The sequence below is a fragment of the Talpa occidentalis genome, unplaced genomic scaffold (assembly GCF_014898055.3).
Source record: "Talpa occidentalis isolate TD23 unplaced genomic scaffold, MPIMG_talOcc4v2.1 talOcc4.2, whole genome shotgun sequence".
NCBI lineage: Eukaryota > Metazoa > Chordata > Mammalia > Eulipotyphla > Talpidae > Talpa > Talpa occidentalis.
In genome coordinates this window covers 39,549,916-39,577,578 of record NW_023602073.1, presented here as the reverse complement: position 1 = coordinate 39,577,578, position 27,663 = coordinate 39,549,916, and the positions used below count along the sequence as shown (strand labels likewise).

General features: G+C 47.8%; 1 pseudogene; it reads left to right on the top strand.

Annotated features, from left to right (window-relative positions):
• The first annotated feature begins 823 nt into the window (after positions 1 to 823).
• Positions 824 to 17,462, top strand: LOC119251231 (class I histocompatibility antigen, Gogo-OKO alpha chain-like; annotated as a pseudogene).
• Positions 17,463 to 27,663: the final 10,201 nt, after the last annotated feature.

Here is a 27,663-nt window from a genome sequence, read left to right as displayed (position 1 = left end):
TTTGTTTCGTTTATACATGCACTGGGTACAGTCAGAAGCGCGGGAGGGTGAGAGAATTCACCAGAGCCAGAGCGGGGAGCAGAGCAGGCAGAAGGACCGAAGTACACTGCTGAGGGGAGCAGCGGGCGGCAGGAGAGGTCTGCGCACCATGTGGGACCCTCCTCCGGTGGCCGGGGAGCAGCCGGGAATTGAACCGGCGCCGCAGAGGCTGCGGGCAGCTTCGCAACCCAGCGCTCAACCGCTGCGCCACCGGGGAGGCCCACAACAAGTTATATTTTAACTAATGATTGGTCACAGGTTACACATGTTCTTGGCTAAAATGTAATTCCTACCTATACTTGTTTAACTTGTTTTTTAATTTATACCTATATTAAACCTATAATTATAAGTACTATTATTGTTTTGAAACTGGCCACCTTTCTTAACTATTTTTTCAGGTTAATATTTTATTTATAATGATTGGGTTTAATTATAGCTTGCAAGCTTGGATTTTTTATTCAAGACCACCTTGAGGTGGTTGCCAAGGAGTGTTTTTTATTTATGACTTATACTGAGAAATGTTTTGACTATTGGAGGAAGTTACTATATTATTTTTCATATATAATTGTTAACTTGTTTGTTAACTGGATCTTAGGTTGCTGAATTTTTGTGCTTATGTATTAAACCGTAACATTTGACTCATTACACCATTGTATTGTGACTAGGAAAATTAAAGCAATACAGGAAAGAAAAAACATTCATAATAACAGAGGTCAACAAAAGGGTATGCAGAAACACAGGAGGAGATTGTTGCTATGGCAGGAACGGCAGGTACATTGTGCTTATGGCAGTCAATCTTCTTAGAATCTGGTACGTCATCAGCGGCAATCTTCTTGGGGAGCAGGTGCAGCGTGTCCCCATCCGCGTGCTCGGCGCCTTGACTGTGCTGAACATCAAGGACCAGATTGGTATCACTTGAGTTCTTCCGCGGGAGGGGGCCCCGCAGGCACTACACATAAGAAAGCAAATATTGTACAAAAATGAACAATGATGTAAAATATATATAAATAAATTATTAATTAAAAAAACATTAGGGTGGGGGCCTCCCTGGTGGCAAAAGAGTTAAAGTATCAGAACTATCAAGTTATCACCAGCCACTGCAGCATGAGTTCAATCCCCAGCCAGGGAGCTACTCACATGGCATATCAGACCTCTCCTGTCTCACCTGCTGCTCTCCTCAGCAGTGTACTTTGGTCAATCTGCCTCTTCTTCTCCCCACTCTGCCATGGGTGAATCCTCTCACCCCTACACCTCTGGCCTACACCCCATTTCTTGTGTGCATGAATAAATTAAGAAAAACAACACTAGGGTGACTGTAGGGAGAAAAGTCTCAGGGTAGGCTGTGTGGTATAGAGTAGAAACTCTCCAGTCCCTTTCTGAGGCAGGGAAGTTGTCCTTTCTTGCACCACTTTCTGACTGTTCATCTTAACCACGGGCCCAGTGCTTTGCTACTCCTGACCTCACTCATCATCTTGGAGGCCGTCCTGTATCCTAGACCTAAGTAAAGTCCTCAAGTCAGTAAAAACTGCTTATAGTTAAGTTAATAAAAGTTCTTTATGTCTTCACGAATAAAAACAAATTTAAAATTTAGTAGTTTAATTAAAGTTATGATGCTTTAAAGTTATGATGTTGGAAATTAGTACTTGATTCTGTGTTTTAATGTGATTACTTAAAAAAAAAAGTTCATGGTATTCAGAAAAAAAAAAAAGAGAGAGCAATTAACCTGCTCTATGTCAACAAAGATAGATTTGCTTTTTGATGTTAATACCAAACTTCTCTTTATGAAATATATTGCAAAAGACAAATCCATTATCATTACTTAAAGTTTTATTGATTTTAATTATAAAAGTTTGTTAAATATCTAAAATTATTTTATTTAAAATTACTGAAATTTTATGTTTACTTTTTGCTCTTTATTTTAAGGAAGCTGAAATTTGATATCATGTAACTGAAAGGAAAAAAATAAAACGTGTTTAAGTGTAAGGCATTCAGTCCAAAGAGATGATAGTACAATAATTACTTTAATATTTTACAGCCTAAGGGGGAAAAAAAAACTAGGGTGTTATAAATCTGAATACAGGTAAAGTAAAATGCGTGTTTTTACTTTTTTTTATTTTTTAAAGATTTATTTATTTATTTATACAAGTGCTGGGTATAGTCAGAAGCGCGGGAGGGTGAGAAAATTCACCAGAGCCAGAGCGGGGAGCAGAACAGGTAGACAGACGAAGTATACTGCTGAGGGGAGCAGCGGGCGCGACAGGAGAGATCTGCACGCCATGTGGGACCCTCACCAGTGGCCGGGGATTGAACCAGCACTGCAGAGGCTGCTGGCAGCTTCGCAGTCCAGCGCTCAACCGCTGCGCCACCAGGGAGGCCCAAAATGCGTGTTTTTAAAAAAGAGTTTAATATCAAATTAAAACTGGTTATCTTTGAATAAAGTACTATAAAACAGAAAAGCAAAAGAAAAATTTTTTTTGCATAAGATAATATTTAAAGTTAAAGGCATCTTAAAAAATTTTATGTGGTCTTCTAACTCACTATAATAGCATTTAAATAAACTTTAATATTTCTAGTGTGCTTATATGATACCAAACTTAAATTTCTGATTTGCAAGAAGAACTACAGTACTCTTGGACTGTCTTCCCTAACTTTCAATAATCCCGTCAGCATTGCTAAGCCTTGTCAGAAAAATAAGATCTGCTCTGAAAAATCTTTGTCACTCTGGGTAATTAAGTATTTTAAAAAAATCTGTACATTGCTTAATCCTATGCAAGCTTCCATTATAATAAATATTCTAAAATAGTAAAGATTTTACTTTGAAAGTCTTGAAAGGACTCCTAAGACATCTGATAAAGTTTTTCTTGTAAAAAAAAATTGGGTCAGTTTGAGTGTATTAAAACCAGTCAAGAAACATTTTTTGTCATTAAAAATATGATTACACCTTTTCAGCATAAAAATAAATTAATAGGAGTGATTCTAAAATTTGTGAGTTCTTGAAACGTCATCCATTCTGGTGGGCAGTCTCTAGTACAGGCCTTAAAGCAGCACCTATGTGATCACCTGCTTCCTTCAGGGCACACAAAAAACAACTAAAACACACTGAGGAACATTACACAGGAGCCCGATAAAAATCCTGCATTATTTCAGTCTAGACTTGCAGAGACCATAAAATATATATACTAATCTGGACCCAGGGACAGTAAAAAATGAATCTCTTCTAGTAGCTCCTTCACTAGCCAGTCTGCCCTGGATCAAGAGCCTCAAACCCCTTTCTCACAATTTTGGGTATGACCTTCAAGGTTAACAGTGACAGGGAGACCAGCCTGACTAAAAGAGGAGAGGAAGAAAGACCCTGTATATTGGCAGGCATTGGCAGTGCCCCCACCTTAGATACCCGAGACCCTATGTGTGCCCAGGGCGTTGGGACCTCCGCTGCACAAAGGGCCTGAAGCAACTGGGACGTTTCAGCCGCAAGTGTCCAAAGAGCCCACACCAGGGCAATGTCTTCTGTGCCATCACACAGGGTGTTGGAAGAGGGACTGTCCACTAAGAGAGGGGCAGCCCGAACTATAGGCCAGACTGGAGGATAAACGGACTATAGGATGCCTCTGCCTATGAAGACCCCAGTGCAGAGGAAAAGACCTCTAAAGGAGCCTAGAGGTGAGTCAGTCTCCCCAACGTACTGTCTCTATGGACAAGCCTCGGCTTGACTCCAATGAGCCCCGTGGAGAAATCAGGTTTAATTCCAGATACATGAAAGATATAAGATTTAGCACATCTGGAATCTATGTTGCTTTCCTGGGGGTTCATTTCCCTCCCCGCCTCCAAGGACCATTGCCTGGACCCTTGGGAAGCCTGCAGTGTGTGCAGTTGCTGTGCTCTCTTCTCCAGCATCCACATACTGCGTTTTCATCCTGGGCTTGAAGGATTTAACCTGCATCTGTGAGATTTAAAGGTCAGCCAAGGTTTGGGTAGTTTCTACTCCAATTTTGTCGATCCCCCTCTTAGTGGTTGCCTTGCTCCTGGCTTTTACCCCAAATTTCCACATGTCTGTCCAGACACAACGTCCCATCCTCAATATTTCAATCCAGTAAGATTTTTGTGTTTGACAGGCTGAGCTTTGCATGGAATGGACAAGTCATCGGTGAAAGGTGGAGACTCACAGATTTCAGCAGGATCAGTCTGTCTCTTTCAAGGGGAAAAATACCTCTAGGTCCTTGTGGCTTTTCTAGCTGTTTTCTTGAGTGCCCCACACCTGGGCACAGTTTGTATTCAGATTTGGTTTCAACCCTGCTGCTCTCTCAGGTTTACATTTCCCCTGGAATGTCCGGCTGCTCTGCTCTGCCCCTGAGACACTGGACTGCAGGGTCTGTGGGGGTGGAGAGCACCCTCGGGTGAGAAGGCTGCGCATTGCAGTTTCCACTCATTACAGGAGCTCTTCAAGATGAAATGTCCTCCCATATTTTTGCTGCCTTGGTTTATTTTTCTGGTTACTTTAAATATTTATTTTTATACTTTTGTTCAATTGTTGTAATTACCTTCTGCCAAAGACTTGCTCAAACTATTGCTTTGTACTTTCACTTTTTGCTTTCAATTTTTTAAATTTATTTTCATATATTGTTCATTTTTGTGCAGCTTCTCCCCTCATGTATTCCCCGTAGCTCCCCCACTACCACAGCACCTGGGAGCACTCACCATAGCTATGTGCTCTTTCTCCCCCTGTTTTGAACCCCCTCCCTCCCCTCTTTTGCTGTATGACTCTGATGTATAGTCAGCTTGCAACTTTTGTCTTGTTCTTGACATTTTGTTCAGTTTCTCTGTATGTCTCATATAAGTGAAGCCATCCTATGTTTATTTTTGTCCTTTCCACTTATTTTGCCTAGCACAATCCCTTCCAGTGTCATCCTTTTTGCCTCAAATGACATGAGTATATCAATTTTGATAGCTGAGCAGTAGTCCATTGTGCATATATACCACACCTTTTTGATCATTCATCTGCTTGGGCCATTTGGATTGTTTCCATATCTTGGCCATTTTAAATAGTGATGCAATAAACATAGGGGTCCAGATTTCCTATCAAATTAGTGTGTCCTAGGTATTAGGGTAAATTCCTAAGAGTGGAATTGCTGGATCATATGGCAGATCCATTTTTAGTGTTTGGAGGAAACTCCCCACAGCCTCCGTAGTGGCTGCACCAGTTTACATTCCCACACTTGCTGAACCTCTCCACCCGGCCATCAACAGTCCCACCTGACAGAGGATTTGGGGGAGAAGGCCACAGCCCATGATTTGATTGTGAGAGACTAATGTGCATCCAGGCACCAGGATCTTCCCTACTTGGGTTCTCAAACTGACATGAGACTAGACTGGGGTCTGGAAAGCACAGAACCCCCTCAGGAAACACTGAGCATGCACAGTCAGCATGACAAAGGAGGACGGTCCCTCTGGCTTCATTGTAGTTTGGAGAGAGCAACTACAGACTGCGGATGCCCCTGCATTCTCTGAGTCACCAGAAAACAGTCAAGTTTGAAAGAAGCCCTTGAAGTGGTTAGTTCAAATCTGAAACAGTCTCTGTGTTTGTCCTCATCCTCATGAACCACACAGATGTGATGCAGGAAGGATGACACTGTAGGATGTCCCTACACTGATACCAACATGGGGCGAACGTGATAGGAGCCCTGAGCTGGTAGTTAATTAACTCTGAGCAGGTTCTCATGAGAGGCCGTGGGAAAGCCGTGTCCTTGCCGGCATCACAGGGTCAGCTGTGTCCTGGTCCACAGAGGCCAAGGAATGGGACTGTTTTCCCTGTGAAAGATCCTGAAAAGCAAAAATGATGGCCTGTTCTTCCTGCTCTAGTGATGGTCACCTGTCCTTTTTGAATCCAAGGTCACCTCTGTCATTGGGGATTTTCATAGAGGATCAGTGTGGTTTCTGGGGTGTGAGAGCCCAGACCTGTCCCCGGTGACCCTCACAGCCCAGATGCCCTCCTCCTGCAGAGGGAGAGTCGGCCCTTTATTCTCAATGACTCTCCAGCCACCCCAGCTGCAGTGTCCTCACATGACAGTGTCACTACAGCAGTGGGTCCCTGGCAGGGAGGGGCCCTCACACCCAGCACTAGGGCTGGTGTCCTGTCTCTGGGGATGAGCACGGGCCCTGGCAGAGAGACTGTCTCAGTGACGTGTAACCCATCCTTGGACAGCAGGCGCTCCAGGTGAGTGTGTCCTGGGCCAGGACCACTTCCTGCCACAAAGAGACTGAGGGTCAGGGTCACAGATGAAAAGAGGACCATGAAAAGAGGACATCCAATGGAACTGGGGATTTCCTTATTATTAATGACTATTATAAAAACAGCTTGAATTTAGCATCACCTTACAGTATTCAAAGAGCAATTTCACTGTTCACGGTGACTCTGGAAGCAAAGGCGGATGAGTTGCTTCTTCACAGGAGAGAAATGAGTCTCAAAAGAAAGGGGTCTACTAATGGGAGCCGCGCTACTCATGTCACTCATGTCGTCTGACAAAAGTCCGGGCATGGGGCAGATTTCTGAAAAATCAGGAATCTCATTAGCTGACTCCAAGATTCTCCTCATTTGTTTATGGCTAGTTTCTACCATTGCTAAAAATATGCATTTAAAAGTAAAACTGCAAATACTGATCAATTACTGAATAACCAATTTGATGGCAAATGGCACTGCATAATACAATTATTACAAAATTAGTCTTTCTCTGCCAAAAGGCAGTCAACATTTGGCCTTACATTAACAAGTGAAAAAACTTCTGGGAACAAAAGACTATAAACATCCCTTGGCCAAGTCTTTAATATGGAGATGTGGTCTTTTAAGGCAAGGGCTAATTGGAGAAGGAAATTCTATTACTTTAAAGATAGCGATTGGTTGGCAGACGTGATCCATGCTCCAAGTGTAAGAAAATTCCTGATGAGCCAGGAGGCTCCATAGCTGACTCCTGCTAAATTCTTCCTGTTTGTTTAGGGCTGATTCCCCTGGAGGTGACAATTGGTATGGTAGCTGTTAGAGTATGCATTCAAGAATTAGTCAACAGCAATTTTATGACTGGTCCAGCTAAAACAATATGGATAATAATTTCTAAATAAAAGCCTTCTGTTTTTTGCTTTAATCATTTGGCTATATGTTAGTCTAAACTTTGTAGGTTAGTTAGAAAAAATCCCTTTGTCTCCCTTCCCCCAGGTAACTTCCTGCCCTTTGTTTCCCCAGCCCTTGTTAATCCTTCACTATGGCAAACATAGAAATGCTAGTTACAGTAGTAGAGTAAGCTTTTTGCTAGTAATAAAATGATTGTTTGGTTGTTTAAGGTAAATGACTACTCTAAGAACACTTCTGTTGAGCAAATCAAAAAACAATAATGTGGAACCAAGCTTAGCCGAGGTTTCGCCATTTTGTATATCCTCCACCTTGCTATGTTAGTCCTTGTCCAGCCGCATTCCGGAGATAGTTTCAGCAGTCACAACCCTCACTCCACTTGGTGACGAAAAAGCAGACCACCCCAGCCACCAATAAGGGCAGTCCTATCCATAAATGGGACAGCATCTCTAACTGTCCAATCAGTTTGAAACTAACCGCACGCGCCAAAATGCCTTTGTAGTAGCCAATGAGTAATTGCCAGCTTCTTGCAAAGTTCGCGTCACTCGCGACCCAATAAGATACCCCTGCTTCCTCTATTCGGGGCTCTCGACCTCTGCCGTTGCATCGGTGCGTGTCGAGGGCCCGGTCTCGAGCCCGTAATAAACTCCCTTTTGCGTTTGCATCAGCTGTCCTTGGATTCTTGGAGGCTATGCTCGCCGAGTCTGCTGATCTTGGGCACAACATTTGGGGGCTCGTCCGGGATCGGCTAGCACAGACCCCAACCACCAAACGGCTGAAGGGAGCCATTAAAGCGCGCAGGTGAGTGGTGAAGTTTGAGTCTGCAGACCTGTAGTATTGAGTACCTGTATTTGTATTTTTTGTGCTTAGTACCTGTAAAATTGTTTGCAAACCTGTAAAAGTACTGAGTACCTGTATTTGTATTTTTTGTACTCAGTACCTGTAGAATTGTTTGCAAACCTGTAGAAGTACTGAGTACCTGTATTTGTATTTTTTGTACTCAGTACCTGTGGAATTGTTTGCAAACCTGTAATTTTGGTAGCCAGACACTTAAGTGGATGCGCTGGTAGGTGTCTTGGCGTGGACCAGGGGAGACGTCCCCGGACCACCTGAATGGCTATCCCCTGTGGGGCAGCACTGGGGTAGCATTTGTATGGGGCCCGTTTGAAAAATTTGTTTTTTGGTTCGTTTAGTGTGTTTGTTATTCTTAAAACTTTGGTGTTTGTCTCTACCCAGGGACCTCTAATTGGTTATCCGTACCCCTTGTGGGGCAGCACTGGGGCAGGTCCCCCTTTTGGGGAAAGTTCAAAAAAAAAAAACAAAAAACTAATTTTGTTTTATTCCTGGTGTTTGTTGTCTTTGTTGCGTTTGTGTGTTCGTAACCATGGGTCAGGCAATGCCTACTCCACTGTCTTTGGACACAGTCAAGGCAAAAAGTAAAATACTGGGGACTAAAAAGTCACCACAGCTGGCTGGTAAGAAACGCTGCCTCTGATCTCAACAAGCAGCTGCCTGGACATTTTCTCCAGTGTTGAGATCACTGGTATATCTCTGCTGCCTTCCAGCTGTGGAAAAATTAGTCTGTCCCTTTGTCCACCTTAAAAAAAAAAAACAAAAAAACTGAAGTTTACTAAATTGTAGTTTCTCAGTGTTTTTGCAAATATTGGTAAAAATAACTGTTTCTTAAAATTAGTGCATGTGGCAAAAAAAAAAAAAAAAATTCAAATAAAAATTAAGAAATCTCTTTGTTCTTAATTTTTGCCTCCGGAGAATTAATTGTAAATGGCGCCTATAAAAAAAAAAAAAATCCTAAATTTTAAAATTGCGATCTAAAATTGTAGTAAACAAAAGCTAATTCAAAATTTAATGGTTTAAAGCATACATGCCTTAAGGTTTAAGTGTTAAAAAAAAAAATTGGTGCTTTGCTTTGTTTAAATATGTTTACTTGTGCTGTACGAAAAAAATAATAATTAACCTGGCCTATGCTAACAAACAAACTTACTTCTAGGCTTTTATCTAAACTTCTCTTGATAAGATCTTGTTCCAGGAAGACTGATCTACTTGTCTTTTCCCCTTGGAAAAAAACAATATATTCTCCCAGTAAAGGACTAGACTTCTTTGCAAAATTCAAGGTAACATCTAAAGCCATATGGACAAGTTACTGAAAAAAATGTATATAGTATTAGGTGTCTATTTTTTTTTTTTTCCTTTTCTTTCTTGCTTTTGTCAATCTATCTGTAACAGGGTGGTCCCCAGGAAAGGGGGAAATTCCAGGTTCCCTGCCCAAGAAAGGGAGGAAGAAAGCAGAATTAAAAAAAAAAAAAAATCCAGAAGGAGACCTGGAGGAGGCCCATGGAGCCTAGAGACACATGAAAAAACTGCGCTTGCCTTTTGGTTGTGGACTAGGTAACACAGATGTGGGTGAGACCCGTGGGGAGGAGACAATGGCAACTTTTATCTTGATTTTAATTTTGCTCTTTTCCTTCCGAGCTTGTCTGGTTGTTTCTAACCCTTTCCTGTGGGTCCTCACTGGAAGAGGCCTTAAACTTGTGGCAGGCTTTGGGGCCTGGCTTGGGCGAATCCCATTTGGACGGAGTTTTACCCACGAGGGTACAGAGTTTTACCCACTTTGGGTGCTTAATTTAGAAACTAAATTATTTGCCTTTCCTGTATTGTCTCCTAATTGTATTAAAGTTCCTTCCCATTAAAGTCTTGTATGTTTTGTGTTGATGTAGCTGATGGCAGAACCTATTTAGAACAGGCAGGTTTGGGGGTCTGGGCTGCCCCTCTCCCTGCCCTGTAACATATCTAGTGCTTGCCTAAGGAAAAAGACTTGGTATATAAAATTGTTACAGTGGCAACTCTGAAGTTGACTTAAAATTCCAGTTCTAAGGAAAAACTAAAACTAAACTAAGGTTTTACTAAGTTTAATAATAAAAATTTGCTAACCATTTACTAAACTTTCAGGTTTACATTTTGTTCCTTATTGTAAAAAGACTAAAGTTTAATGTCATCTCAACTAAAAAAAAAATTTTTTTTAATTAAAAATGTATCTAAGTTGTGCATTCTAAAGAAATAATAAACAGCTATTATGGTGTCTTACATGCAGAGATTAGAAACTAAAATGTAATAATTCTAAATACAAGTAAAGTAAAGGTAGTACCTTATACTGTTGTGCGTGTTTTAACTTCTTTTCCCAGGAGTCCTATATCTCTGTATTTTGGCCTTGACTCTATAAACTGTATAATGTTATAATTGTTTTTAATAGTCTAAACTCTGGTTAAAAATTAGTATAAAAATTTTAGCTTCTTAAGTAAATCTAAAAATTTCAGTTTTGTATTTTATAAAATCCCTTGCCTTTTTGGTAATGCATTGCTGGATTTTGGCAATTGCCTATTCATTGCTTGGTTAAAAAAAAAACCAACTATTTTATCCCATGTGCCCCTGGCAAAAAGGTGTTATATACAAAAGTGTGTATGTAAAAAATAGTAACATTCTAGACACAGGACAGGTAAACAAGGTAAAGTAAAATAATTTATATCAAACACCTGTTTTATAGTTAATGACAGAAATGGTAAAAAACTAGTTACCTTCTTCACAAAAGAGACAGCATAATAACTTTTGTGTTTCCTGTATTTTTCTCTCCAGTATTATATGTAGACACTATATAAAAAAAAAATATAATGTTTAATTATTCAAAATTGGAAAAATATTATTCACTGTTTTGGTGTCACTTAATATCCAAGTGGTCTCTAGTCTCTATTTTATAAAAATTGTATAAAACATATAAAAATGTGTAATTAAAATATATATCTTTTAGCCATCCTTGTTCTGACATCAGGTGCAGGCTCCGGAAACTAAATCAAGGGCCTAAAATCCTTTTAACACTTTTATTAGACATAGCCTTCAAGGCCTACAGTAATATGGAGGGGACTTAGTAAAAAAAAAAAAAAAAAGAGGCAAGAAAAGGGCCCAGTAGATGGCAGTTGCCATCACAGTATTCTGCCACCTCAGACTCACCCAAGGCCCCATGCGCCCTAGGGCATTCGGGACCTCAACCTCTCAATGGGCTGCCAGCTTGCATCCACTGCCAGCAACCAGGATACCTCAGCTGCAAAAAACTGTCCCCAGGGCCATGCCTTCAGTGCCATCATACAAGGCTCTAAAAAGGGGGACTGTCCCACTCTCCAGAGAGGGAGGGGGCCAGCCCAAACCACGGGCCAGGATGGGAGGACAGGCTTGACGGTCAGCTGCCTCTGATGAAGAATCCAGTGCAGGAGAAGACCTCTGAAGAAGCCCAGAGGTGAGACAAGCTCCCCTGTTTACTGTTTATACGAATAAGCCTCGGGTGACCCTAGAAGTGGCAGACAAAAAAAATCATCTTTTTGGTAAATAAGGGGCCACTTGCTCTGCCTTACTCCAATTCTTTGGATTGACCTACTGGTCGATTGCCCCCCTCACTAGTAAAGATGGCCAGACTGAGCCAAGACACTTTACAGCACTGCTACCTTGCTCACTACGAGGCTACTTGTTTGTACATTCTCAGTGGTTAAATAAAATAAAAAAATAACATTGTGTTTCTTTGTCATTGACAAAGTTGCACCAGAAATGTTTATGAAAGTATTTCTTTAAGACCGTTTTATAAAACATAAAAATATAATTGTGAAAAATTTTTGTTTGCATGATCATGGTTGGCCAGGTCTCATTGTGCATTGATGTTGAGCATCAATTCAAAGGAACTGTTCATTGCAGATTTTGATTGGTACCGGTGAGTCTGTGATTTTGCAACTTGTCTGTTCACATTTAAAAAAAAATTATCATGTAAAATTTCCATTTTTCTGTAAAAATAGGTACAATAATAATCAAAGTTTTGATGTCCTGAGTCTTCATCTTGGAAAATTACCTTATTCTGTTTAAACTTAACATTTTATGCACTAACATTTAGAGGGCCTCATTTTGATAACTGCAGTAACATTAAGTATGTATAAAACCCTAAAGCCCTAGACCTGTTAATGGCTAAAGTTAAAAAAAAAAAAAAAAATTTGTGACCTACTTACTCTTGAACTGAAATCTTTTGTTTTTGTTTTTCTCTTGCTTGGGCCTTACATCCTCAATGCCTTCATCGAGGTCATTTCTCGCCTGGAGACCATCGAACTATGAAGCCTCCACTGTCCTTTCGAGGTCCCTTAGATCATCGCCCTGCAGTGGAGCCCTGACTGTTTCCCCTCATCGCCCACTTTCAGCAGGAAGCAGTTACTGATCAGAGCGACGCCCCTTTTCCTAACTGCAGTTAGGGGCTCCATTCGCAGAAGGGGAGGAATAAGACATAGGGCAAGTTAGGGTAATTAGGCAGTTTTAGGGACAGTGCAGGAGGGGACCTCTGAAGAGTTTAGGAAGGCTTCAGAGATAACAACTAAAGGAATGTGTTAACGTTGGCCTTGGTTTCCTTCAAGTGATAACAGAGAGTGTTTTAATTGGAGCAGCAGACTCATTTATGCAAGGAGAAAATAAAAAGGGGTTAGTATTAAGACTGGTGGGCAGCAACCTGTTTTATTCAATAGCTGATGTTTAGTGACCAAATGAATAACTCTGTGACTGGCTAACTGGAGAGAAATCCCTTGTTTGAGCAGAGTAATTCTCATTTGTTACTGAAGATAATACCTCTTGCTGACTAGATAGATGGTTTAGAGTCTGATTTTCAGAGGTCATGGTCTGAGATGACCCAGAAAAAGTCTGTTTTGTATAAGGATGGCAATTTTAAATTTTCCTGTACCTATAAACCTGTGAACACATTATGTGGCTGAACTTAACCATAATTCTGAGACTGACTAACGGATAAAAGGCTTGGTAGCTGTTGTTTTCTTAGCTGACTAGCCGTTTTTCAGAAAAAAAAAAAAAAAAAATGGGGGAATGTGGAACCAAGCTTAGCCGAGGTTTCGCCATTTTGTATATCCTCCACCTTGCTATGTTAGTCCTTGTCCAGCCGCATTCCGGAGATAGTTTCAGCAGTCACAACCCTCACTCCACTTGGTGACGAAAAAGCAGACCACCCCAGCCACCAATAAGGGCAGTCCTATCCATAAATGGGACAGCATCTCTAACTGTCCAATCAGTTTGAAACTAACCGCACGCGCCAAAATGCCTTTGTAGTAGCCAATGAGTAATTGCCAGCTTCTTGCAAAGTTCGCGTCACTCGCGACCCAATAAGATACCCCTGCTTCCTCTATTCGGGGCTCTCGACCTCTGCCGTTGCATCGGTGCGTGTCGAGGGCCCGGTCTCGAGCCCGTAATAAACTCCCTTTTGCGTTTGCATCAGCTGTCCTTGGATTCTTGGAGGCTATGCTCGCCGAGTCTGCTGATCTTGGGCACAACAAATAAATGTCATGATCTCTGCAGTTGGGCAAATAGACACTTGACTGTTTTTGAGAATGATGTGATGATTGTTATCTCCCTGCCTTAATGCATATGCTTATGAACTCCCGGTTTGCTTGAAATGTATAAATAAAGGACTGCTGAGACCCTCAGCAGGATGATGTCTGCACCCTGATCAAGTGTCTGCGTCTCCTCATTCCCCTTCCCCTTTGAAAGGTTCGGCACCATAAAGAAAAGGAGAGCCAGGCTAAATTTCTCAAAGGGAGGGAAGGTTTATTGCGCCCCGGGCGGACCTCACAGACCCAAGGCGGGGGTCAGTGGAGTCGCGCAAGTTGTTAGGGGGAAGCAGGGTGAGGAGAGGTCAGGTGGGTAGTTGGGCTCCTATGGCAGGAAAAGTTTGTAGGGCAGGTAGAGGTTCTTTGTCTGAGAGGAGACTCATAGGGGGAGGGGGGAGGCTCATTGCCTGAATCCTCCAGGCAGGTATCCCCATTCCTGCCCCCCAGGTGGGCTTCCTGGTTGGCTCCTGCATTCTGGCCTCCTGCATGGACCTTTCACCTGCAGTAGAGTATTGATAAGTCCTTTTAATCGCGCGGGTAAGGACCCACAGTCAGGCACCCGTTTTGTATCCGGGCTGCCCTATAACAAGACGACAGGAGTAGCATGGCTCCCAGCATAATAACATCTTTTGAAAGGTTTTATTCTAGTAAAGTAAATATTTAAAGCTATAACCCACGTAAAAAAATTATACATGGGATCCGTAGTGATTTATGAGACTGTAGAGACATGCTGAAAGAAAAATGTTTGAGAATCGCTGACCCAATTCCTGGGCCTGGATTCAGGGAGGCAATAGTGTGACAAAGGTCTTGGTGCAGGAGAGGAGGGTCTCGGGGTGTGGCTCTCAAGGTCTCAGTCCCCAGGGCGCTGTCTGGGGCTGGAAGGTGACTGTTGGGGACTCCCCGACTCCCCAGTTTCACTTCTCACAACCTGGGCGGGTCCTCCTGCCTGGATACTGGTGAGTCACCCCAGGGCTCACTCCCCATTGCCTGGAGGTCTCCAGAGCAGCCAATCAGCAGCCCCGCGGCTCCAGGTACAAAGCCCTCACCCGCCCGCCGGGACTCCGTCTCCCCAGCCCGGGTGGAGGCGCGTCCTGGGGGATGGGGGGCGCAGCCCTCCTGCTCCTGCTCGCGGTGGCCGCGGCCCCGAGGGAGACCCGGGCGGGTGAGTGCGGGTCGGGAGGGGACAGGGCGCTCCCAGAGGCGGGAGCGAGGGCGCGGGCGGGCGTGGGAAAGGCGCGACCTCGCCGCCGCCCTAGTTGTCCCCCCACCTCGGCCCCGCCCCGTCCTGGCCCCTTTCCGTCCCCCGAGACCCCAGCCTCCTCTGGCCCCCCGAGTCCGGCCATTTTCGTCCCGCAGCCGCTTTTCGGTCTCACTCGTCTTTCACCCACATTCTGTCTCGTGGGCGCCCCCTGGGACTCGAGCCCCGGAAAGGGGAGAAGAATAGGCCGGGTCTCCCCTCCCGCCCCCAGGCCCCCACTCCGTGAGGTTTTTCTACACCGTGATGGCCCGGCCTGGCCTCGGGGAGCCCCGCTTCATCGCCGTGGGCTACGTGGACGACACGCTGTTCGGGCGGTTCGACAGCGACTCCCTGGGTCAGAGCGCGGAGCCGCGGGCGCCCTGGGCGGGGCAGCTGGGGAAGGCGCAGTGGGACACGGAGACGCGGATCCTAAGGGAGCGCACACTGTAGTCCCGAGCGCAGCTGGACTCCCTGCGCGGCCTCTACAACCAGAGCGAGACCGGTGAGCTGGCGCGGGTCCGGGCCGGGTCAGCACCCCCATCCCCACGGACGGGGGGTCGCTCAGGGTCTCCCCCTCCAGGCTTCTCTGCAACCTGCCCGGGAACAGCCCGCGGGACTTTCACCCCGTTTCATTCTGTTTAGTTTATTCCCGGCGGGGGGCGGGAGGTCGGGGTGACCACGGGGTGATCACGGGGTGACACGGGCCTGGGACAGGCTCTCACACCCTCCAGGGGATGTTTGGCTGAGAAGTGGGGCCCGATGGGCGACTCCTCCGCGGGTACAATCAGCTCTATTACAAAGGCGCCGATTTCCTGGCCCTGAACGGGGACCTGCGCTCCTGGACCGCGGTGGACACGGCCGCTCAGATCACCCGGCGCGAGTGGGAGGCCCAGGGTGAGGCAGAGAAATTCAGGAACAATTTGGAGGACTGGTACTTGTGGTGGCTGCGCAGATTCCTGGAGTACGGGAAGGAGACTCTGCAGCGCACGGGTAAGAGGGGCCTGGAGGCCTCCCGGTCCCCCCCTGCCTGGAGTCACTGCGGGAAATGAGTCCTCTCTCTAGTCCCGAGAGGGGGACTCCCCTGGGGTTCATGTTCTGCACTAGAGAGACTCCCAGAGACTCCGGCTTCTCCTGAAGGACAGTGAAGGGATCCCGTCTCTCCTGAGAAAGACAGACAGTCCCTGACATCACACGTCACCGGGTCCTTTTGACCAGGGGCCTGTTTGAGAACCACGAGTTTCTCTCTCAGTCTTGTTTCTGGTCTGAGAACATTTCCAGTTATGTGATTCCTGCTTTTCTGTGTCATTCACCTCCCCCCACCCCCTCGTGGGAAATAAAGTCTGTGTTCCACTCCTTAGAGACCTGCATCATCCTAGCCTGGGCTTTTATCCTGGTTCTAGAACTTTCTAAGAAATAAAGAATCTCATAGATCCCTGCCATTACCCTGCTTTTTACATTTTATGTTTCTTCCTTCCAAACTAGTTGTCCTGTCCATTCCGAGGATGGTCACATGAGGATACCTCATTGTCCATGGAGGAAACCCAAAATGTGAATTTTCTGATTTACCCCCTCAGATTCCCCCAAAGACACATGTGACCCACCACCCCACCTCTGAGCATGACGTCACCCTGAGGTGCTGGGCCCTGGACTTCTATCCTGGGGACATCACCCTGACCTGGCAGTGAGAAGGGGAGGACCTGACCCAGGAGATGGAGCTGGTGGAGACCAGGCCTGGGGGGAGATGGAACCTTCCAGAAGTGGGCGGCTGTGGTGGTGCCTTCTGGAGAGGAGCAGAGATACACGTGCCACGTACAGCATGAGGGGCTGCTGGAGCCCAGAGTCCTGAGATGGGGTAAGGAGGGAACATGGGCACTGAGCTTCTGCTTGGAGGAAACAGGACCCCTTCTGGGAAACCTCTAGTGGCTCAGGATGAGACCAGGGGCTCAGGGTCTCACTCTCCCTTCCCTTCCAGTGCCCCCTCCTCAGTCCTCCATCCCCACCGTGGGCATCATTGCTGGCCTGGTTCTCCTTGGAGCTGTGCTCACTGGAGCTGCGGTGGCTGCAGCTGTGATGTGGAGGAAGAAGCGCTCAGGTAGGGAAGGGAGTGGGGGAATCTTGTCCACTGAGGGCTTTCAAGTCCCAGGGAGAACTTGCCCTGCCTGGTTAATGGGATGTACCATCCACACACGTGTGTTGTCCAGAGGGCATTTGGTCCAGACCCCCCTCACCTCCTTTCTCCGTTTTTCCCAGTCCTGACCTCGGTCTTTACTCACAGTTCTGGAAACTTCCTTGCGGTGCAGGATTAGAAGATTCCTTTAGGCTTCTGACCTGACTCCTCCCTGGTCTCACATGATGTCTCTTCCCACAGGTGGAAAAGAAGGAATCTACACTCAGGCTGCAGGTCAGTGTGGATCAGGGATTGGATCCCTGAGCCCCTGGGGACAGTGTAGATGTATTTAATGGGAGAGTCACCCCCATCAGTCCCTCCTGTGATCTCCTCTCTGACCAGTTTCTGTTTTTGTTCTCCCCCAGGCAATGACAGTACCCAAGGCTCTGATGTGTCTCTCAGCCCCTGAAGTGTCCTTCAAAATAAATCTGATGGAATAAAATTATTCCTATTGTTTTCAGATTCCATTTAATTTTGCTGTTTGCTTTTATTTTTTTCACACTATCTCCAGAGCAGTGTCTGCAGGGTCACGGCACAGAGGGGCTGTCAGCAGCCTGGAGGTGTGAGCAGGCCTGACTCTGACAGCCTACAGGGAGTGGGGCCCTGGAGCCCCAGAATCAGCCCCCAGGGCTGGTCCTCCAGGGCAGCACAGGCCTTGCTCTGCCCTCCTCTTGGCTCCTAACATTGGGGAGTTGAGGATGATGTTCTGGCTCAGGAAATGGGGGCCTCCTCCAAACATCTTTCCTTCATCAGCCTGAGTATGTGTGTTTGAGTCACACCAGCCCTGCACGGACAGGAAAAGGCCCAAAACGAGTAATTTACTTGTCAGTTATAGAGTCAACCCCTCTGCAGTTCTACCAGGAGAAAACAGAGACTCTCCCAGCCCCCAGCCAGAGCCCGTGTCACCCACACAGACCTTCTCCCGGCAGTGTCCCCAATGCTGCCCTGTCCTGGCCCCATCCTCTCTGGTACCCCCACCACTCCTTTTGGGCCCCATCCCCTAGTCCCCATTTTCATCCTCTGCTCCATTTCCAGGAGCCTCCCCGTCTTCCTAGCCATGCCCTGGGGGCTCTTCTCAACCCTCCGCTCCTTGTCCGTCCCTCATTCAAGGATGGTGAACTTTAAAATATATATTTATTTATTTTCTTACATAGTGGGTCATCTTTCTATAGATATTATTACCCTTAGGTGTGGTGCTCCCACCAATAATCCACCCACATACCACCTCCAGCTCTTCCCCAGTTGGATCATTTCCACTGCCTCCTGCTGCAAGACATGGCTCAATGGTCAGCTCACGGGCCTTGTCTTTTTCTAGAAAACTTGTCCTTTACCTGGGTGAGGTCCTAGGCTCCTGGGGAAATTGAAGTTTGATTCCCAGGAGGAGGTGCTTTCACCCCTGGAAGCAGAAACAAATTACAGACTCTGGAGTCAAAGGCTCCATTCCAAGACTCAAGGAATATTTGGAGGATCTTCCCATAATCTGGGAATCAGCTGGAAACCTGGTTCTATCCTTAGTCCATAGGACTCACTAGGAAGAAAGTTGGAGGACTTCTGACCTGACACTGGACTTGGGCGCCCCCTTGTGTGCAGATCCCTGTCCTGCCGCTGGGGGCCCAGGGAGCCTGGGGAGGGCCTGGCTGAGCAGGAGAAAGGGCGGCTCTGGGCTCCTGTGCTCAGCCCTGTGGCCACACGGGGGCGCTGCCGCGCTGCTCCGGATTCTGGTGGCGCTGCCAGGACGGGGCGGGGGCTGAGGTGGGCAGAGTTGGGGGTCCTGGAGGGCGGCGTCCTGGGGGTGAGATGCTCTGTGAGGAGTCAGAGAAGCAGGGCTCAGAGGAGAGGAGACTCCGGAGCCTGCCCTGGCTGTGATGTTTCCAATCCCCCCCCACCCTCAGAATCCCTACTCCAGCCCCAGGATAACGATAGCTGGGAAAACGGGAAAGTAGAAAAAAATTTCCTTCTCCAACCTATTAAATATTGAGGGCATTTAAAAAATAACATTTAAAGAATACTGTTAGACTTACAGAAAAGTTGCATAGGTAGTACAGGTCTTGTTTATCCCACACAAGTCTTGTTTATCCCATTTTCAGTGTTAACATCCTACATGAGTAAATTTTTTTTTTTTTACAACTAATATAGCAATGTGGACATAATTACTAAACACCATGCTTTCATTAGTTTTTGCTAATGTGCATTTTATGCTCCCTAATCCCATCCAGTTTGCCTAGAAGGCAGTTTCTCAGACTTTCCTTGTTTTTATAACATTGACACTGGTGAGGAGTGATGTTTTGGAGAGGTGTTGGGGTCACAGATGGGGGTTCTTGGGTCACCTCTGAGAAGTTTCTCTAGAGTCCCCCTTTAAGTGGCTCGTGTGTGTATGCACACACACACAAACACACACGGAAAGAAGATGCTTGTGCAGACACAAGCAGGCAGGATGAGCTGCACCTGGAGTGGGCAGGTGTGTTAGCAGAAGCCTGCAGGTCCCAGGTGGCTGCCTTGGGAGCAGAGCTGAGTCTTCCCACAGTGCACTGGTTTAGTGTTCTAGTTGGGAGGGCTTCATTCCCCTGTGCAATTGTTATCTATCTTTAATCACTTCTATGGTGTGACTAGGCTGATTTGTCAGGAGCAGTGATTCTCTGCAATGGCTCCATCCCCATATCCCAGCTCTGGTCTGCGCCTCCTTATACTTCCTATAGTGTCTGATACTTGCTATAGCAGTTGGCCCAAAGCGTTTTTCACTTCTATAGTGGGTTTAATGATGATGTTAATCACTTCTATCCCCTCCTCCAGTTTCTGGTCATGTGACCCCTCCATCCTGAATTTTCTACTCTTAGCCTCCATCACAGAGTCCTGCTCAGGAATATTGTCCCTTAATTTAGGTTTTGTTTTTTTTTTTCTTTCTTTTTGAGACTGTTGGTTTGGGGACATAGACCACAGGGATGCAGGGTCATTCTCCACTCAACACAAAAAGGGCACATCGTGTCCATCTGACTCATCACTGATGGTGTTAACCTTCAAGACCAGACTAAGGCAGTTTCCCAGCTTTCTTCCTGCAAAACTTCTCTTTTTTCCATTTCTTTAGATATTGTAGTCTTTGAAGGGGTCTCAGTGTGGCCCTCAAGCATACGTGTCATTTCTAATGGGAATTTTTTTGCACATTTCCTAATTATTAGATTCTGGCTCACAGAAGACCCTGTGGGATGAGAAGTCACATCTACTTTGGTGTGATAATTGGTATCATTTAGGATTTGATAACAGCAATGCAGGTACATTTTTGGGAATCATTTTCTAGAATTTAGATTTGTATCATTTTCTGCTGTATCTTAAGGAACTGGAGGGAACGTGTCAGAGGAAGGCGGTGGTGTCCGTGCAGGTCCTTCCCTCACAGCCCGGCCCAAGGAGAGTCCCCGAGTGTCTCCTCAGGGGCCTCTGCTGCCTCCTCTAGTGAGCAGAGGACTCATGTCATGGAGGAGGGAGACCTGCCCTGTCACGTCTTCCCTCCTGGGGATGAATGTGGGGAGTGGGCCCCCAAGCATGTGTGCATGTGTGCAGAGCCCCCAAGCATGTGTGCAGGGGGTTCCCCGGACCCTTTTTGGCGGAAAGGACTTGATGAATAGCTAGAAGAGCACCAGAGCAGTATCTGCTGCTCTGCTGTGAGTCCAAGGTCTAAGTTCCAGGGACAGCTGTGGGGTCTCTCTCAGACGGGGCTGGTTCTAAGTGACTCACCTGGTGGCTTCCTTCGCCCAGCCTGGGCCTGCCTTAGGCCTTGTCCCTAGCTCAAGATTTTCACCTATTCTTGGATCTACGAGGAGGAAAGGCCCCTGTAGGGAAAGTGATTATCAGGCTTTTCTGCCCTCCAACCACTAGGATTGATGATGGACCCTGTGGTCCTGAATTGCATGCCTGATGGCGGCCCCTGGAGTGGGGGGTGTGCACGCGTAGGGACACCTGGGCTGAGACTGGCTTATAAGGGTGGTGTCCCGGGGACACCAGCAGAACATCAGAGGAGAAAAGAATAGAAAGGAAATGAGAACGAGTAGAAGCACAAGAGCAGGAGAGAGAAAGAGAAGCAGAAGAGAGAGAACGAGGCCACGACAGAACGCCGGAAAGTCCAGGAAAAGTGAAGATTCACCAGGGGCTGGGAGGCCTGCCAGCTCCCTGCCCCCACCACACCTGCCTGCCGTGTACCTGGTAAATCCCAATAAAAGCCTGAGAAAGTCACTGAGGGCTCCAGGACTCTCCTTTACCCATCTGCATAGGGTCTTAGAGATCCTGCTCTGTGCCTTCCTGCCGCTGCAGCCCCTTTCCCTGCACAACATGCGCACACGCCCGTTTTCACTTGGGAGTTCGGGTGCCCATAGACCCTCTCAGCACCCAGGCTCCTTCTGTGAGGACATCCTGCACCATCAGGATCTGGACTGTGGCTGGAAATGGGAGATGATTAGGACCTGGAGCACCTGCCGGGGCTCCTACTGGCAGATCTGGGGACACGTGGGGAACACAGACCTCCCACACTGACTGTGCCATCCTCCCTGTCCCTGCACACTGACTCTGGGCCACCTCCCCACATCCATACCCACTTCTAAGCAGACATGCCCCTTATTTACTGCCACAGTCTCCAGTCTCCCCTTCCCATCAGGACACGCGCTCCACAAACCAGCAAGTTGGGCTGTATTTAGTTCATTGAGGTTTCCTAGATGCAAAAACAGCCTGTCACACATCTGATGCAGCAATTAATTTATGAATGATCAGGGATCAGGTTAAAGCACCTCCCCATTGCAGAGACAGTGTCTTTACTAAGATAGCCTCAGACCACATTCTACACACACCTCCACTCTCAGAGATGTCAGTGTCCCCTCTGTTTTTATCACAAATACTGCTCCTTCCCCCCCACCCCATCTTTTTCTCCCAAATCAAACCTGCACATCACAGCTCACAAGAATATTTCTCCCTTTAGAAAAGAAGATCCTGGGCCTCCCTGGTGGCACAGGGGTTAAAGACACAGCACTATCAAGCTATCCACAGCCACTGCAGCACAAGTTCGGTGACCCACATAGCACTCCAGACCTCTCCTGTCTCGCCCGCTGCTCCCCTCAGCAGTGTATGTCAGTCAGTCTGCCTGTTCTGTTCCCCACTCTGTCTCTGGAGAATCCTCTCCCCGCCCCCCACCTCTGGCCTACACCCCAGTTCTTGTATGCATAAATAAATAAATCTTTAAAAAAAAACCTATAAAAAAAAGAAAAGAAGATCCTAGGTTTATGGGTCTTATTGTTAACCAGCAGTGAACATAGCTTAGATCTGGGATATCAGACCTGAGGGTGGGGAGAGGGGGCAGCTGCAGAGAAGACAGAAACCCAACAGGGACTCATCTAAGAAGAGGAATTATCTGATCCTCCTCTCTACTAATACCCAAATGGGGTCCTTTTAAATGGTGGGAAAAAAGATGGAAATCTTTTCAAAAAGAGTCCCAAAACGGGGCCTCCCTGGTGGCACAGGGGTCAAAGACAGAGCTATCAAGCTATTGCCAGCCACTGCAGCACAAGTTCAATCCCCAGCCGGCCAGGGAGCAAACCACATGGCGCAGCAGAGCTCTCCTGTCTTGCCCACTCTCCCCTCAGCGTGTATTTCAGTAGATCCTCCTTTTCTGCTCCCCACTCTTTCTGGTGAATCCTCTCACCCCCACACCACTGGCTTATACCCCAGTAATTGTAATCATAAATAAATAAATTAAAAAAAAAAAAACAACAGTCCCAAAGCTATTTGAGTCTGGACATTAATTTCTAACACCAGATACTCCTGTGAGCAGGGGCCGCCCTGTGCCATATGGGGACAATGACAGATGCTCCTGCTACTGTCAGAGACAGGGATGCCCAGAGGACATAAGCCCTCATCTGTAAACATGAAAAAGAACAGACATAAAGCAATAAAACCCAGGAAGTAAAATCATAAACACAGAGTATGAGGACTAGGGAACTAACTCTCACCTGAGCCTAGGCTGACTAGGCCCCATGCAACCTCCACCCACATTACTGGAGACAGGACAGGCCCAGGTGGGGTCTGAGTCTCTGTGATCACAGGCCCTGCTGGGACAGGTGCTGCTGAAGGACAAGGACAAAGGAGCAGAGAGATGACCCTGAGGAGTGACCACATCGAAGCCCACGACACATTGAGCACTGACTGGACACAGGCCCTGTCCCCCTCGGCTCCTCACAGCCTCCCCGCCCCCACCTGCACAGACTCAGCCCAGCAAACCTGCAGCTGTGGCTGGTCCTCAGGACTCTATTTCCTCTCAAATATTTCTAATTAACCCATCAACCCCACATGATAAGGTAAAAAAATAATTTCATATGTGGATGGTTATTTTCAACAGGGAAGTAGACATTGTTCTCAGGAAAACACAAAGTGCAGGCAGGGGTGGAGTCAGTCCCACCTTTGCTGGAGCAGGAAGGTCACCAGGGAGAGACACAGGTCAGTGTGGGGAGGGGCATGGTGGGCAGGGCTGGGCCAGTCTCCCCACCTCCTCACATTACGCTGATATGAGCTCATATATAGATGAGCATATATATATATATATATATATAAAGTAATGTTGGTTTCCATCATTGTTGGAAGTGTAAGATGAGCCCCTTCAGGTGTTTTTAATACACCACACCCACCACCCAATCCCCCATAATCCACCACTGTGCTCCTCCACACTTTATTTTTGCTCTTCCCACTTCCCCTCTGGTAGCTGCAGTTCTAGTCAGATTTCAAGGGTTAGTTTTTTAGTTTGACTTTATCTGAGCTTTTGTTTGGTTTCTCTATATTCCGCATAGAAGTGACACAAGTAGTATTTGTCTTTCTCCTCAGACTTAGTTTGCTTAGCATAATCCCTTCCAGCTCTGTGTTTGGCCTGAAGAAAATACACTGCTGAGGGGAGCAGCGGGCAAGACAGGAGAGGTCTGCTGTGCCATGTGGGTTGCTCCATTGCTGGCCAGAGATCAAACTCGTGCTGCAGAGGCTGTGGATTGATTCATAATATGGTTCTTAACACCTTGTGCCACCAGGGAGGTCCTGAGTTTATCTTCTTTGAACACTGAGTAGTATTCCACAGTGTAGACAGACCATATCTGTTTTGGGGAATTTGAGTTGTTTCCACAACTTGGCTACTGAAAATAGTGTTGTAATCAACATGGGAGTGCATGTCTCCCTTTAAATTATTCTTTTTATATTCTGGAAGTAGATGCTAAGGAGTGGAATTGCTGGATCACATGGCAGATCCATTTTTAATCTTTTTTTAAAAACTTTTTAAATTTATTTTTTTTCTCTACATAGAAGAACTGGGGTGCAGGTCAGGGGTGCAGGGGTGAGATGCTTCACCAGAGAGAGTGGGGAGCAGAACAGGCAGACTGACTGAAATACACTGCTGAGGGGAGCAGTGGGCGAGACAGGAGAGGTCTGCGCCACGTCGGTTATCTCACTGGCCAGGGATTGAACTCAGGCCACAGCAGTGATAGCACTGAGACTTAACCCCTAGATCAACAGGGAGGCCCCATTTTTAATATTTGAGAAACCACCATTTCCTTTTCCATCGGAGCTGGACCAGTGTGCATTCCCACCAACAGTGTAGAACTTTTCCCTTTTCTCCACATCCTGTTTCTGTTCTTTTTGTTATGGGTCATTCTCACAGGTATGAGGTTGTATCTCATTGTGGATTAACTAGGGGATACTGAAGTCACAAAATGGGGATCAGAAGAAATCTGCATATCTTAGTCCATGCAAGGTAGCTATGTCACACTGTAAAGGAAAAATTATCAGGAACACATTCAGGTGAGGCACAAAAGTGTTGACATTCTCTCTCTTTTTTTAAAGATTTATTTATTCATACAAGCACTGGGTACAGTCAGAAGCATGGGAGGGTGAGAGAATTCACCAGAGCCAGAGCAGGGAACAGAACAGGCAGAGTGATGAAATACACTGCTGAGGGGAGCAGCGGGCACAGCAGGAGAAGTCTGTCGCGCCATGTGGGACCCTCGCCAGTGGCCAGGGATCGAACTGGTGCTGCAGAGGCTGCGGGCAGCTTTGCAGCCCAGTGCTCAACCACTGCACCACCAGGGGAGGCCCATGTTGACATTCTCAATAGTCCACCACATCCTCAGAATGTCCCCCTCACAGCTTCCCCACAACCTGGCCCCATCCTTTTTGCTCCAGCCCCTCCCATTGCAGGCCTCCAGGGTCTGACCTATGCCTTGAGGCACAACAGGGCCCTGGGCACTGTCATGCCTGAGGTATAACAAAACAGAACCAGGTCAGGGGCCACAGGAGATGAGAATGAAGGAGGAACTGATGGGTCAGCTTATCCTATGGGCTCCATCTACACTATCCCAAGGGTCTGAGTAATCATAAACCTGATCCATTTACCTCCAGTCTGGGAGTAGCTTCCTCCTTTCCAACCTGTGGGAATAAAACATCATGTGAGACCATGGAGGGGTCAGGCCTTGAAGTCTTAAAGGAATCTCCTAATCTGGACCACGGGGACGTTTCCAGAACTGTGAATGAAGACCCAGGTCAGGACTGGGAAATATGACAAAAGGAGATCAAGGGAGACTGGGCTTACTGCCTCCTGGAGTCTGTCCCAGGCAGGAAACTGCCCCTCTGATATTTTCTGGGAATCAGGTCCCTATAACAAGAACTACCAATGAGAACAAGTTGATTCACTTTCACATGTGCTTTACAAAGACTAAGTGTTAGCAATCAGCTCCAGATTGGGCAACAGGTGTGTGGATGGTATTTCCATTAACCAGGTAGGGCAAGTTCTCCCTGGGACTTGAAAGTCCCCAGTGGACAAGATCCCCAACCATCCCTACCTGAGCGCTTCTTCCTCCACATCACAGCTGCAGTCACCGCAGCTCCAGTGAGCACAGCTCCAAGGAGAACCAGGCCAGCAATGAGGCCAAAGGTGGGGATGGAGGACTGAGGAGGGGGCACTGGAAGGGAAGGGAATGTAATGGGAGACCCCGTACTCCAGGCCTCAGTCTGACCCTTTGAAAGTCTCTAGAAGGGCTCCTGGTTCCCTTGAGAACAGGCTCTGTGCCCATGTCCCCCTCCTCACCCAATCTCACAGGACTTGGGGCTCCAGAAGCCCCTCATGCTGGCCATGACATGTGTATCTCTGCTCCTCTCCAGAAGGCACCACCACAGCTGCCCACTTCTGAAAGGTTCCAATCCCTCCCCCCCCACCTCAAACCGGCCCCAGCCTGGTCTCCACCAGCTCTGTGTCCTGGGTCAGCCCAGCCTTCCCTCATCCCCATCTCACTGCCAGGTCAGGGTGATGTCCGCAGGGTAGAAGCCCAGGGCCCAGCACCTCAGGTGACCTCATGTCAGGAGATGGTGGTGGTGGGTCACCTGTGCCCTTGGGGGCCTGAGTGGGAAGAGTCGGAAATTTCATGCTTTTGTTTCCTCCATGGACACTGAAGCAGCCTCATGACCATCCCCAGACTGCAGACAACATGCTTGGAGGGAGGAGCACAAACCCCAGAAAAAGCCCTGGTCTGGGAGTCCGGGAAAGCAGGTGAGAGCCCAGGGTGGGATGCAGGTCTCTGAGCATTTTGTTGCTGACTTGGGTGGGTAGGGTGATGGCACAGACAGGCAGGAGTGAGATCTCCAAAAATGCTCTTGACCAAAAAACAAGATCTCAAGACAGAAACTCATTGCTCCTAAGATGGCTGCCGGCCAAAAGGATCCTGTGCAGGGTGATTTCAGGGGTGGTCTCCCCTCTTTCTCAGGAGAAACTGGATTCCTTAACTGTCCTTCAGAAAAAGTAGGAGCCTCTGGGCCAGTCTCCATCCCAGAGCTGAAAACACGTGGCCGACAGCTCCCTCTCTGGCCAGAAGGGGGCGCTTCCTCACCCATGATTCCATTGCCCTGCGGGGTGCGCGCCTCAGGGAGATCAAAGGCCGCAGCCCTCTCACCTCTGAGCTGCGGCGCCTCCTTCCCCATCCCCAGGAGTCTGGGGGCCCCTCCCCACACCCGCCCCCAGGCTGCTCCCGTCCTGCTCTGCCCGACCTTCCCCCCTCCCCCTCGCGCCGGGGAGCTGAGCCGCGGGCCCGCCGGGTCCAGGCGCGCAGGTCCCGCCCCAGGGCGCGTCCCCGGCGCCGTCGTGGGGAGCTGGTCGTGCCCGCGGGGGAGGCGCCGTCGCGGCCCCGCGGCGCAGCCCAGAGTCCTCTGGATCGTGGGAGACCCTGAGCCCGCCCTTTCAGTCACCCCAGGTCTCCGCCCGCACCCGATCTCCCTCCCTGAATAATCCAAAACTTAAATAAAACCTAAAGGGGGAAAGTCCCGCGGGCTCCTCCCTGGTCAAGGGGCCTGGCAGGGGCCACGGCCTCGGGGGTCACGGGGCCCCGAGACTCGGGGGGGGGTGGGGCGGGAGCGGTGACCCGCCCGGCCCGCGCTGCTCCCCGGCCCGGCTCTGGCCTGCGGCGGCCCCGCGCGGGCCTCCACCGGAGCGCTTGGAGCCTCCGCGCCGAGTGTCTGCGGAGCCGCGTCTCCTCGCCCGACCCTCCCGCCCGCCGCCGCCCAGGGGCCCGCGGCTCCGCGCTCTGCCCGGGGAGTCGCTGTCGAACCCCGAACTGCGTGTCGTCCACGTAGCCCCGCGATGCACCGGGGCTCCCCGAGGCCGGGCGGGACATCACCATTT